Source organism: Micromys minutus, assembly GCF_963924665.1.
Source record: "Micromys minutus genome assembly, chromosome: 12".
NCBI classification, from domain to species: Eukaryota; Metazoa; Chordata; class Mammalia; order Rodentia; family Muridae; genus Micromys; species Micromys minutus.
Window position 1 is genome coordinate 51,518,686 of NC_137981.1, and position 14,129 is coordinate 51,532,814.

Below are 14,129 nucleotides of genomic sequence, written 5' to 3' on the forward strand. Positions count from 1 at the left end.
CCTCCTCCACCTCCTCCATCTCCTCCTCCTCCACCTCCTCCACCTCTTCCTCCTCCTCCTCCTCCTCCACCTCCTCCACCTCCTCCACCTCCTCCACCTCCTCCACTCCTCCACCTCTTCCTCCTCCTCCACCTCCTCCACCTCCTCCACCTCCTCCACCTCCACCTCCTCCACCTCCTCCACCTCTTCACCCTCCTCCACCTCTTCACCCTCCTCCACCTCTCACCCTCCTCCACCTCTTCCACCTCCTCCTCCTCCACCTCCTGCACCCCCTCCCCTACTGACCCTAACCCCTGCACCCCCTCCTCAACTTCCTCCACTTCCACTTCCTTCTCCTCCTCTACCTCTTCCTCCTCCTCTTCTTTTTAAAATATAAGCCGACTGAGTCTATTTTGTGTGGCCCAACTCTTCTTGAGACAGTGGCTTATCCTGTCTTATGGATCAATTTCTAGGAGCCACACCATGAAAGAGAACTGACTCTTCCAGAAGCAATCAAATGTCAATAGCTCTTCAGCTGCTATAAGTTTTGAGCCCACCTTTGCTTCTCCATGTTGAAATTTTGTCTGGCTTCAGCTTCTGCAGGTCTTGTGGACACTGTCATAATGATGGTCCAAATGTAGATCTTTGCTGTTGTGTCTGGAAAGCACTATTTTTTTTTTCTTGAAGTTATGAACCACCTCCAGCTCTTACACTCTTTCCCCTTCTCTTCCACAATATTTCTGAGTCTTAGGGGGAAAGGTTCATGCATTCCATGAAGGGCTAAGTACACCATAGTTTCTTACCTTCTTAATTGTCATATAAGCTTCTCTAAAGAGGGTTGAGAAATGAATTGATTTATGGGTATAGCAATAAATAATTGTTTTAATACTATGCTTGTAGCAGAAAAATAGTATTGGGTTTTCTCTTAGAAACTATCTAAACTGCAGGTTATAGATCTTGCTAACAGTGGTGGATATGGATGGTGGACTTGAGATCCAGTTAGAAAGTGGTTGGTTAGTCCTAAAATATTTGTGTCACTAGCAGTCATGGTTGTGGCTTGCAGGGTTCACACCTTTGTGAGACTGGTGATTACTTTTCCACTTCAGTAGTGTGCACAGCACCTTTCCATGCTATGAGAGCTAGCCAGTGGAGATGCAGTCTCCTGATGAGTGCTAGGTTGGTTTTTCTGTGTCTTGTGACTGAAGTACCTAGTGTCTTCAGCAGTAGGACCATATTGTTAAGTTCTATAGGGTAGCCAAGAGCATTGTGGAGAGCCTGTACTATTTGGGGATCTATAGGACCCCATTGACTAACAACTCAAAGAGATAACACATGTCTGGTACTGGGGTTCTTATTTGCTGAAGTGTGGTATCTGTTGGGGTGTTGTTCCCCAATATCTATTGGGGAAGTTTCTACATTAGAATGTTACCATGTGGCCTTTCTTTGTTAGTTACCTCTCTCTATTTTCCCTCTGCTACTCTCTCCCCACCTCTCCACTCCATTTAGTTCTTCCTTTTCTATATTTTCTTTCCTCCCTTTATAGAACTATATTTTCTGTTCTTTGTTTTATTAATTTTGTTTGGCTGGTTTTGTTTGTTTGGATATAGGGTCTCTCTGGTTGTCCTGACATGATGTCAGTCAGGCTGGACTTAAACCTCCCAAGTGCTGGGATTAAAGGCATGGTCCACCAGGTCTGGCTTGCTTGGCTATTTTCATTCAGCAGAGTAACAGAGACATTTATCCTTATATCTCGTATCAGCATTTGGGCATGCATTTCTAGTGGGAAATTCCTTTTGTGCAGCCTAATAGGGAAGCCAGGGTCACACATTCACGGGGCCACACATGCCACTTGTTTCTGTAAATGGGAAATGAACCTAGAGCTTTACTCATGCCAGGCAAGTGCTGTTGCACTGAGCTATAGCTCAGGTGATTTCTGTATTTTTTTTCATATAGAAATAGTCCCTTTATGATAAAACAACTTTAAATGGTGATAGAGCACTGGGTTATTTAAATGAGAAGTATGAAATTCCCAGTATCATAATCAAATGAATAAAAATTTCAGTCTAGAATGTAGGTGACCATAAAAAGAGGGAGGAAAAACTTGGGGTTAAAGGTCTATGTGGAAATAGAATTTTAGGGAGAGGAAAGAGGGTGGGCTAGACAGAGCTAAAGAGACATGAAAAAAGCCTATGGAAATCACTAGCTTATAAGCTAATTAAAACAATATCACACACACACACACACACACACACACACACACACACACACACACACACTGTGTAAGTTTGAACAGAAATGATTTTCCTGAGTTAATGACGTGTTATTAAATGAAAAATTTTAGTACTATGTGTGGAATATCAGAAGCACCAAAAAAGAAAAAACAAACAAAACAAACCAAACCAAAATAAAAAAAACAGCATAGACTTTTGCCACTGCCCTTGATTGTCTGTCATAATATGGTAAGATCATATTGCTGAAGACACCACTCAGTCTGGACACAGAACACAGAAAAAAATTCAACCTGGAATAAACAACTGTTAGACTCACAACACCATGCAATGTCCCATAAGGTCGAGATCACATATGGTCTTTTCCAAAGCTCTGACAGGCATTATAAACACCAAGACAATGGAAAAGAAGGAAACAAAGACTGGGAATTGGGATCATAGACTCAGGAGCCTTTCATTATGGGAAATGACATCAGGACCCTGAAACACCTGGGGGGAAGATATCTAGAGTCAAGAAAGAGATGTACGTTGTTGGCTTGGAGTTCTACATAGTGAAGACGAATCCTAGCCAGGAAATCAAGCCCCATTCATCTTTGACACAGTAGTTATAGCCCTTGCAGCTGCTGCAGGCAGGACACACTTCCACTGCATTTAAGAGGCAACACTTCCACTCCCTTATACCAATCATGGCCAATTTAGCCTAATGTGAAACTTAGAACAATTGTGCTTTTTTAACAATGGGAACAATAAGAAAGCACAGTTAGCTTTGCACTGATGGGGCTGCTGATACACTCAGTGATTGTGTTCTACAGCATGAAGGCTATCTATAGGGGGAGCAAAACATGCTCTTTTCTTCTCCACATGGCCTATTTCTCAGGCATTTGCTTTTCTGTAGAATATTGGGGTGACATAGAGGAGGGTCCTCTAGTGGCCACATGAACCAGTTGGTTGCCGAGGCTCTGCAATAGCCACAGATCATCTGAGTGTCAACAGTGGTCAGAGGGGCATGTTGAAGCCAAGGCAGGTTTTTTCCTCCCAGCCCCATATTCCCAGAAACAAGACTCAAATGCAAAAATATATTTACAAATACCATGAGCATATAGTTAGGCTCTACTCTGACTAGATCATAATGGAAGGTAACCCATTTATTTGCTTCTTTGTCTGGTTATTGTTAGCATTCTTCTAAGAATTCTCCCTCTCCTGCTGATTTTATGCTGGAGTCCAGGGGTAAGGCAGAGGACAGGAAGTCTCTACCAAGACTGTAACACATCTAATGTACAACATGGATTTCCAGAGGATCCAGTGTAGCTGACATGCGCCTTGGTGTTCTGAAGTCATATTTTCCATGAAAGGAAAGTTAAAAAGGGCAGACCATGTAAAGAATCTTCCCGAACTGTTTCATGTGAGTTTGCCTCTGTGTTTTATCAAGCATTCTTCATTACCACCCTCCTAGGAGTGGAGGAAAACAGGTAGAGGGGTAGAGAGGAGACTAAATTATTAGATTGTTTAGTTAGCCCTGATGTTTCCACAAAACATTATTAGTGTTCAGGGACATCTCTGTGTCTAGATTAAATTTTAGTGTCTGGAGAATCTTTATATAAGAAGTCAGGTGTAATTAAGTTAAAAACAATAAACACCAAACAGGAATATTTTTCAGACCTGTTAGGACAGTGATGTGATATACATACTGGGTATGAACAATTTCACCTTAATAGGCGGTATCTGTTAATATTAGTTTCAGACTTTTAGAGAAGGCTGTTCAGCTGCAGCTATAGATAAGCCCAGGGTGAGAAGGCCAAGTTCTCCACAACTCTGTCCCCGTTTCTGCCTCCCCATAGCCACCAGGCTTGTCCAGATGTTTTGGATTCCGAGAATATTTTCATTGATTAAATATTCTATTTTTTGCTTGTTTCTCCATTTTAGACCTTGGAAATGTCATTTGTACTTTTATTACTTGATATCAGGGCTATTTCTGGAAGGTGTGGGGTTCAGGGAAAGATAATGCTTTGTCTCTGTCTCTCTGTATCTCTCTGTCTCTGTGTCTGTCTGTCTGTCTATCTGTCTCTCTCTCTCTCTCCCTCTCTCTCCCTCTCCCTCTCCCTCTCCCTCTCTCTCTCTCTCTCTCTCTCTCTCTGTGTGTGTGTGTGTGTGTATGTGTGTGTCCCAGAATAAGCTAAAACATCTTTAAGCAGAAGAGAAGGACCTGGAGACTCAATAGCGTCAGTATTTGAAGGACTCTGCTGGGATGCTTCTTGAGTGATGGCTTTTCTGCCACACGGAAAGGATCTGCGCCCCCTCCCCTTTGAGCAGTAGATATATTTTGCTTAGCTGTGAAGAGCATGGAGTGACTGTGTGTGAAGTATAGGGTTCTTGCCCTAACGTCCTGGGAAAGCCCTGAGCTTTTGAAATTAAACCACAAATTTGTGATTTTTAACTTCAGGGACATGGCCCACAGATCCAGATTTTCAAGCTACAATTTGATGTGTCAGAGCCCAGTGTGACAGATCATGTCGTGGGGTTTGAGGTAGTGAGCTAAGACAAGGTTCAGCTACATTCTAACTCCACACATCCAGATGAGTTACTCAGAGCTTCAGGACCTTCTTTTCTTTATTTTATTTTATTTTTCTTTGAGATTTTCATACATGTATACAATATATTTTGATCATATCCATTCTCGATCCTCTTCCTCCCCATGTTTCTCCACAGTACTCCCACATACCCCAACTCTATGCTGGCCTCCTCTCTGTCTGTCTGTCTGTCTGTCTTTCTCTCTCCATCTCTCTCTCTCCTTTTTTTCTTTCATATCCACTGAATGCAATTAGGTCCAGCCATGTTCATATACATATGGTACCATCTCCTGGAGTGGGGGCTACCTATAAGGGGCTACATCCTTAAAGAAAACTGAATCTCTCTCCACAGCTATCAGTTTCCAGTAGCTCCTCAGATAGGAGTTGGGGGCCTCATGCATCAGTTCTGTATCCACACTAGAATTTTGACCGACTTGATCTTGTAACAGGTAATCGCAGCTGTTATGAGTTGCAATGGTCCCACATGCTTCTCACATGCTTCTCTCCATCCTTCAGCATTCACTGTCTCTCTGCCTCCTCCTTCACGATCATCTCAAGGCTATAAACCCTCAAAGCCTTTCATCTGTCTGGAGTGACATGCTTTCTCCATGAAGATTCTACTTCCTAAAGGATCCATAATTCCCTCCAGCAGTGCTGCCAATGCGGGGAACTAGTGTTCAGATACTGGAGCCTACAGAGGACAGTTTTCATTCAAGCCTCCTCAGAGATGGTTTAAAAATGATCAGAAACGTTGCCATGGTTCCTCTCAGTTCTCTCTACCTTACACCGTGGTAGTTTCTGTCAGGCTAACCTGGCTGGTCCTTAGCATTTCTAACCTGGCTGGTCCTTAGCATTTTGGTGCTGATGCTCGTTTGTCCCTGGTTGTCTTCATCATGGTCCTTTAATGTGATCTGCCTCTGCTTTTACTACCCCAATGTTCTTTCTTAAAAAAACAAAAAACAAAAAACAAACAAACAAAAAAAAAAAAAAAAAAAAAAACACATGTTTCCCCTTCTGACACTTTGTAGTAGATAACTCTGAAGTTTGCTGACTCATTTTCTAGTTACTATTCTTCAGTCCCACGTCCCTGTCACAGATGAGTGTGCAGGAGCCCCTTAGCTCAATAAACTTACAATTGGACTTATTGGCCTGGTGAAATCTTCTATTGTATTGATAGACAAGCTGAAGTGCTATGTCCAACACAATGAAATTGCTGTGGCCAGTGCTGGGAATGAGATTGAATCTCAGCCTCTGCTGTCCACTCCCCACTGCAAGAGGCAGAGATGCAGGGGCTACTGTTCACTGATGCCACTGTTGTGGGGGCCAGTTGCTTGAGGATTCTGGGGGTTCTCCATCAGGCTGCTTTATCCGGGAACATTAAAAAAAAAATCCTGCCTCTCTGCCCCTCCTCCAGCCTCATTATGAGGCTGATGCCAGATGGTGGCTTGAACACTGTTTCAGTTTCTCCCTCACTCAGGAAATTTATGACCTTGGTTTCATATCCACAGGGAAAAGAGCGTTTCAAAAGAAGCCTGAAAAATTATCGAGGGATTGAATGTCCCTCTGGTAGCCCTCTGGAATAAATTCAGGACTAAAAGTATATACTTAATCTATTCATTCTCCTAGGTCCATGGGAGCTACTTAATAGATCAGTTGAAAGGGAAAAATAAATAAGTTAATTTAACAAAATAAGTAAATAGATAAAATGGCTGGACCTATTCTTATTCTTTACTCACCATTTCCAAACATGGTGGGATGGAACCCAGGGTCATTTATCATTTGTGTACCAACTGCCCATCACTATTACATGTTACACGTTGGGACCCACCTTCTCTCACATGCTGAAGAAGAGGCCAGCCATACCCTGCACCATCTCAGCAGCTTGAAGTCTTCATTTCTGTCTCCAACAACAAGCCTGTGGAGCATTTTTCTGAGTGTCTTTACCACTGAGAATAAGTCACTTGGTCCCTGTGGTTTCAGTTTCCCCACGAGTAACACAGTAGGCTCTGCTCATGTATCAGGATTACTGTTACTGAAAGCCCATGATTCAGTGCTCAGCACATGGTAGCCCAGAGCTGACAACCATGCACATTGTGTTTGGAAGTTCTCATAGTCTTTTTTTTTTTTTTTAAGTATGTTTCTGTGTAGTTGGGGACAAATGAAATTTTAAGTAAAAGGATCTTTCCTTTAGGTTAGAACTTAATTAATGTATGGAGGAGGTAGAGATTCCTGTGAGTTAATCTTCAGCCATATTTAGGTGTGGCCCATTCAGGTGTGTGTACTTCTCTAATATCCTAGGAGCCTGACCAAATGATGGCCTTCTGGTTTCTGTGTAGTTTCAGGGATAACTGTGTAGGACTGGGATCTGGAAGGAGGAGGAGGCAAGGGGGGGTACCCACTTAGGCAAATGTGGACACTTGCTCAACTATGTTCATAGAAGCTTCTGGCTATCACAAATAAGGTGGTATGGCTGAGTCTTGAGGTAGGACTATTCCTCCCCCCGCCTTTTTTTTTTCTTTGAGAAAATGCCAAAATGATTTCCAAAGTGGTTGTACAGTTTGCTTTCCCATCAGCAATGGAAAATTATTCCCCTCGATACCCATCCTCACCAACATGTGCTATTACTTGAGATTTTGATCTTAGTCATTCTGCTGGATATAAGATAGAATCTCAGGGTCATTTGATTTGCGTTTTCTTGATGACTAAGGGTATTGAACATTCCTTTAAGTGTTTCTCAGTCATTAGAGATTCCTCTTTTGAAAATTCTCTGCTTAATTCTGTATTTCATTTTTAAATTGGGTTATTTGTTTTGTTGGTATCTAATTTCTTGAGTTCTTTATATATTTTGAATATCAGCTCTCTGTTAGATATAGGGTTGGTCAAAATCTTTCCCCATTTTGTAGGCTGCCATTTTGTCCTATTGATGGTCTTCCTTGCTTTACAGAAGTTGGGTAGGTGACTGGAACAGGAGGGATCAAATGTGGGGAGGATGGAGGGAAGGGAGGGAACTGAGAAAGAGAACTGAAATCAGTGGAGGGGGCAGTATTTATTTCTGGGACAGGCTAGAAACCTAGGACAATGGAAACTCCCAGGAATCTGTAAGAGTGTGTACTAGCTAAGACTTCTAGCAATGGGGATATATAACCTGAAATGGTCATCTCCTATAGCCAGGCAAGACTTTCAATGGAGGGATGGGGAAACTAAACCAGCCACCAAACCTTAGACCCGCAATTTGTCCTGCCTACAAGATGTGCATGGATAAAGTTGTGTCAGAAATTGAGGAAATGGCCAACCAATGACTGGCCCATACCATGAGAGAGGGCCCACGCTGACACTATTATATTCTGTTATACTTGCGGATAGTAGCCTAGCATAACTGTCGTCCGAGAGGCTTCGCCCAGCAGCTGTTGGAAACAGATACAGAGACCCACAGCCAAACATTAGATGAAGCTTGAGGGACCTTGAGAAAGGGGTAGGAAGGACTGAAGGTGTCAGAGAGGTCAACAGCACTACAAGGAAACCTAGAGAATCAACTAACCTGGGTTCATAGGGGTTCACAGAGATGGAACTACCAGCTAGACAGCATACACAAGATGGGGCTAAGCCCTCTACACATATGTAACAGATGTGTAGCATGATCTCCATGTGGGACCCCTGATGACAGGAGCAAGGGCTGTTTCTGACTCTGTTCCCTGTCTTTGAACCTCTTATTCCTAATTGGGCTATCTTGTCTAGCCTCAGTAGAAGATCATAGTAGTCCTACTGCAACTTCATAGGCCAAGGCAGGTTGATATCAATGGGAGGCCTGAGGGATGGGAGGTGAGGGAAGGGCTGGGGTGGAGAGGAAGGAGGGGAAGGTAGTCTATGTGCATTTGTGCATGTCTCTCTTTGTGTGTACATATGTATGTTTTCAGGGGATCCAGAAAAGGGCATCAGGTTCCTTGGGGCTGGAGTTAACAGGTTGCTGTGAGCTATCTGACATGGGTGCTAGGAACAGTACTATAGAGTTGGCCTTTCTAAGAGCAGCAGGCAGGCTTAACCACTGAAACATCTCTCTAGTATCCTTTTCCCATCTCTTAATAATATTCAAAAGAACTCTTTCGGATAAATCACATAAAGCTTTAGTTATAAAGATGTGCTCAGTGGAAAGTATGGAAGGGATTACATTACCATGGAACATAGAAACACTTACTTAGAATTCAGCCTATTTTGAGGCACATAATTGTCCACTGGGGTTGCTGGTTAGGTATGCGGGATCAGGAAGGATTCAGCATTTGAAATCAGAAAACTTGAGCTATGTTTTAGTTCTGTTTTATACTAGTGTAATTATATTGGGCAACACCTGCCTCTAAGTGTTCTCATCTATAAATGGGATGCTGATGCCTACCCTACTGGACAGACTGGTTGTGATGATCAAATGAATTTAATGTCTGTGCAAGTGCCCTGTAAATCATAGAGTGTCAAATAAATATTATTATCACATTATAACCCAATTATAACCCAATAAAATGGGGCTTCATGTCTGTTGTTTTATTCTCAGTGTCTATCTGATATTAGTCTCCAGGGATCTTAAGATCAGAAAATGTTTATACAAAGGAGAGTGTCCACAGAGCTGGAATGACCATCTAGGGAAGCTTTTTGTCATTTCTAATAGGACCTTTGAAGAATCTAGCAGCTGAAGCAGTTTTGTTGCTTCATTTGTTTTCAAAACCTCAAGTCTTCTGGAAAATTACAGGATTGAAGCTGCTGAGAACGCAGAGCCACTGAGGAAGGCATTGCTGGAAAGCGTATGGCTGGTCAGTCCCGCTGAGCTGGGAAGAGTCAACTGGAAGAGCATTTCTGTGTTCAGTCCCCAAATGCTTGAGCAGGAAGTTAATTTGCTCAAGTTTGCTCAGAGATTTTATGGTGCACAAGGGTTAATGAAAAAAATATGAATAGGAGAAGATGAAAAATTAAGCTTCTCTAGAGGCTCTGTGTGCTGTGGGAACCAGAAGGAGAAGCACAGGTCAAGGAGAGAGGTGCATTTCTCCCTAGACTCAGTTCCTTGATCTCTTTGGCATGAAGTACAGAATTTGTATTGCTAATAGAGTCCTGAAATAGTTCAGCCAGTACATGAGCTCTTGTAAGAAGCACATTGAGAGGTTTTCCTTCATTGTGTGATAATGGTGGGTTTTTGTCTGGATAATGAGAATGCCCAGCAAAAGACAGAATTTAGATGTAACTTTTAAGAAAGCTCCATACTGGTTTCCATCTCAGGGCCATGCGTTTAGGAACCACAAATATTCCTAATCCTCATAGACTGGGACGAGTCTGCAACATTCCCAACATGATAGTTGCTTCATCCCCCCCCCCCCAAGTCCTGTGTTTTATTCATGCATTCTCTATGCATGAATTTTGTTTTTTGTTTGGTTTGGCTTTTAGTTTGTTTATTTTCTTAAATCATCTCAGCAATCCTGCAAAGAGAGGTATTTGTTGTGTTTTACTAAAAAGGAAGCACCAGAGTATGTTTGATAGAGTGAGGTATAGTTAGGTGGAAGGCAGTGCCTCTGCAGGCCCATGCTGAGGCATCCCTTACCCCAGAGGTACCAACCATATGGCATACAGTATGGAATAGAGTTGATTTAGGGCATGGGGATGGGAGTTGAGGGAGTAGAGACAGAGAAAGGCAGCATGTGAGAGAGATCATGAACACGTGGAGGGGGGAGGGGAATGGACAGAGAGGGTAAGAAAGTGAGTGAGAGAGAGAGAGAGAGAGAGAGAGAGAGAGAGAGAGAGAGAGAGAGAGAGAGAGAGAGAGAGATGGGGGGGTAGGGGCAAACAGCTTCTTTTATATTGAATCAGTCATACCTGGCTGTTGCCAGGTAACTGTGGGGCAGAGCCTAGAAAAAATGCTAATAGTACTGCTGCTCTGATTTTCAGGGGGTAAAAAGTAGAATCAGTAAAATTTTTATATAAAAATAATTAAAAACACACATTATAGACATCAGACCCAGGGGTCTGAATGCAAGTACGTGTACATACAACTTTACATGGTTTCAAGTGAACAGAAATTTGCTAAGTTCTCCTCAGTCTGCAGGCCACTACTGAAGGTGCCATGGCTTTTTCTTCCAGCCTTCCATAGTAGTTTCACATCATAGAACAAACAATGACCACCAATAGGTAATAGCATAAACTCTTACAGGATACATATATTAAAGAAGGGATCAAATCTATCTAATGGTATAAATAGACTACTGAGCAATCAGAGTGGGTACCAGATGAAACCATGAGCTCAGCTATTTTAGCTGAGAGAGATAAGACTGATGAAGGCAAAGAAGATGGTGTTTTATGGAAGGAAGCCAAGGATGAGAGCTGCATTTTTGTTATACAGTGGCCTTGCTCAAGATACCCAGCCTCGGGTTAAACCTTCATGAGCTCATCCGACCAGATGGAATTTTCCTCGACAGAGTCTCCATGCCATTCCTTCTTACTGATTTTATTAAAGCATAGAGAACTCACTTTCTCTTGGCATGCTATTGCCAAGCCTTGCACACACACACACACACACACACACACACACACACCCACACACACACAAACACACATCCTAACTAAATGGTGGGCTTTTTGCATCCTGAAACTACACCTTCTATGAACTCAATTAAGTTGCCACATCAAAGAACACACCAAAATACTCGGATCCAATTGGTATGATATAATTTGCCCACCTAGATAATTCAAATGATCCTGTACAGTTCCATCCTTTATAAAATATTTGTAACAACCTTATCCATATAGAGATGCATCGAGAGAAACATCCACGTCTGCTTTCATGTTGCACCCGCCTTGAATCTCTCACTTTCTCCTCTTCTGCTTTACCAAAACTCTGTCTCTGCCCACTCTCTAATGTCCAACCATGTACTGCCTTGACATCAACCTACAGTGCCAAGCAATGGAGAACCTAGTAGAGTGTCAGGCGTCAACTGCATGTTTTATAGAGAGAAGGATGGTAAAGACATGGGGGTAACCAAAAAGGGATTTATTTATTTATCTATTTATTTATTTATTGAACTGTCAGTTCTTTTTTTTAATTGAACAACTTTATTTTAAAAAACAAAGATAAATGTACAGATTTTAAGCATTTTTGCATACAAGTATACGAATACATTTTTGTCAGTATTGGTTTTTTTTTTAAAGGTTTGATAGTGAGTATTAAGATCTTACTAGTTACAATGAGCATAAAGTACATGTAAAACAGATGTAACCTGGAATTAGTCAAAGTTTTCTTGTTGTGTAAAGATTAAGCATAATGGTTTTCATTTTCTTTTTTTTTTTTGTCTTGAACTTCATATAGTCTGTGAGTTGTTTCTGGGGTGTTCAGAGCTTTCTGGAGTTAGTATCCAATTATCAGTGAGTGCATATTATGTCTGTTCTTTTGTGACTGGATTATCTCACTCAAGATGATATTCTCTAGATGCATCCATTTTCTAAGAATTTCATAAAGTCATTGTTTCTGATAGCTGAGTAGTACTCCATTGTGTAAATATACCACAATTTTTGTATCCATTCATCTACTGAAGGACATTTGGGTTCTTCCAGCTTCTGGCTATTATAAATAGGGCTGCTATGAATATTGTGGTACATGTGTCTTTGTTGTATGTTGGAGATTCTCTGGGGTATATGCCCAGAAGTGGAATAACTAGATCTTCAGGTAGTACTATGTCCATTTTCTGAGGAACCGCCAGACTGATTTCCAGAGTGGTTGTACCAGTTTACAACCCCACCAACAGTGGAGAAGTGTTTCTCTTTCTCCACATTCTCTCCAGCATCTGCTGTCATCTGAATTTTTAATCTTAGCCATTCTGACTGGTGTGAGGCAGAATCTCAGGGTTGTTTTGATTTGCATTTCCCTGATGGCTAAGGATGTCGAGCACTTCCTCAGATATTTCTCAGCCATTCGATATTCCTCAACTGAGAACGTTTTGTTTAGGTCTGTACCCCATTTTTTTAATAGGGTTATTTGATTCTCTGGTGTCTAGCTTTTTGAGTTCTTTGTATACCTTAGATATTAGGCCTCTATCTGATGTGGAGTTGGTAAAAATCTTTTCCCATTCTGTTGGCTGCCGTTTTGTTTTCTTGACAATGTCCTTAGCCTTACAGAAACTTTGCAATCTTATTAAGTCCCATTTGTTAATCTTTGACCTTAGAGCATGAGCCATTGGTGTTCTGTTCAGGAAATTTTCTCCTGTGCCTATGTTTTCTAAGGTTTTCCCTACTTTCTCTTCTAATAGTATCAGTGTACCTGGTTTAATGTGGAGATCTGTGATCCACTTGCACTTGAGCTTTGTACAAGGAGTTAAGAAAGGGTCTATTTTCATTCTTCTGCATGCTGAGTGCCAGTTGGACCAACACCATTTGTTGAAGAGGCTGTCCTTTTTCCATTGAATGTTTACAGCTCCTTTGTCAAAAATCAGGTGACCGTATATGTGAGGGCTCATTTCTGAATCTTCTGTTCTATTCCATTGATCCATGTGCCTATCTCTGTACCAGTACCGTGCAGTTTTTAGCACAATTGCCTTATAATATAGCTTGAGGTCAGGGATGGTGATTCCCACAGATGTTTTTTTGTTGTTGAGGATGGATTTCGCTATTCTAGGTCTTTTGTTATTCCAGATGAAATTGCACATTGCTCCTTCCAACTCAATGAAGAATTGGGTTGGAATTTTGATGGGGATTGCATTGAATCTGTAGATTGCTTTTGGTAAGATGGCCATTTTTACAATGTTGATCCTTCCAATCCATGAGCATGGGAGATCTTTCCATTTTCTGAGATCTTCCTCGATTTCCTTCTTTAGAGGTTTGAAGTTCTTGTCATACAGTTCCTTCACTTGCTTAGTTAGAGTCACACAAAGGTATTTCATGTTGTTTGTGACTATTGTGAAGGGTATCTTTTTATTAATTTCTTTCTCCACATGTTTGTCCTTTGAGTAGAGGAAGGCTTCTGATTTGAATTAATTTTATATCCAGCCACATTGCTGAACTTGTTTATCAGCTGTAGAAATTCTCTGGTGGATTTTTTGGGGTCACTTAAGGACCCTATCATGTCATCTGCGCAAATAGTGATGTTTTTACTTCTTCCTTTCCAATTTGTATCTCTTTCATTTCATTTTGCTGTCTAATTGCTCTGGCCAGGACTTCCAGTACTATGTTGAATAGGTAGGGGGAGAGTAGGCAGCCTTGTCTAGTCCCTGATTTTAATTGGATTGCTTCAAGTTTCCCACCGTTAAGTTTGATGTTGGCTGTTGGTTTGCTGTATATTGCTTTTATTATGTTTAGGTATGGGCCTTGGATTCCTGTTGTTTCCAAGACTTTTAAC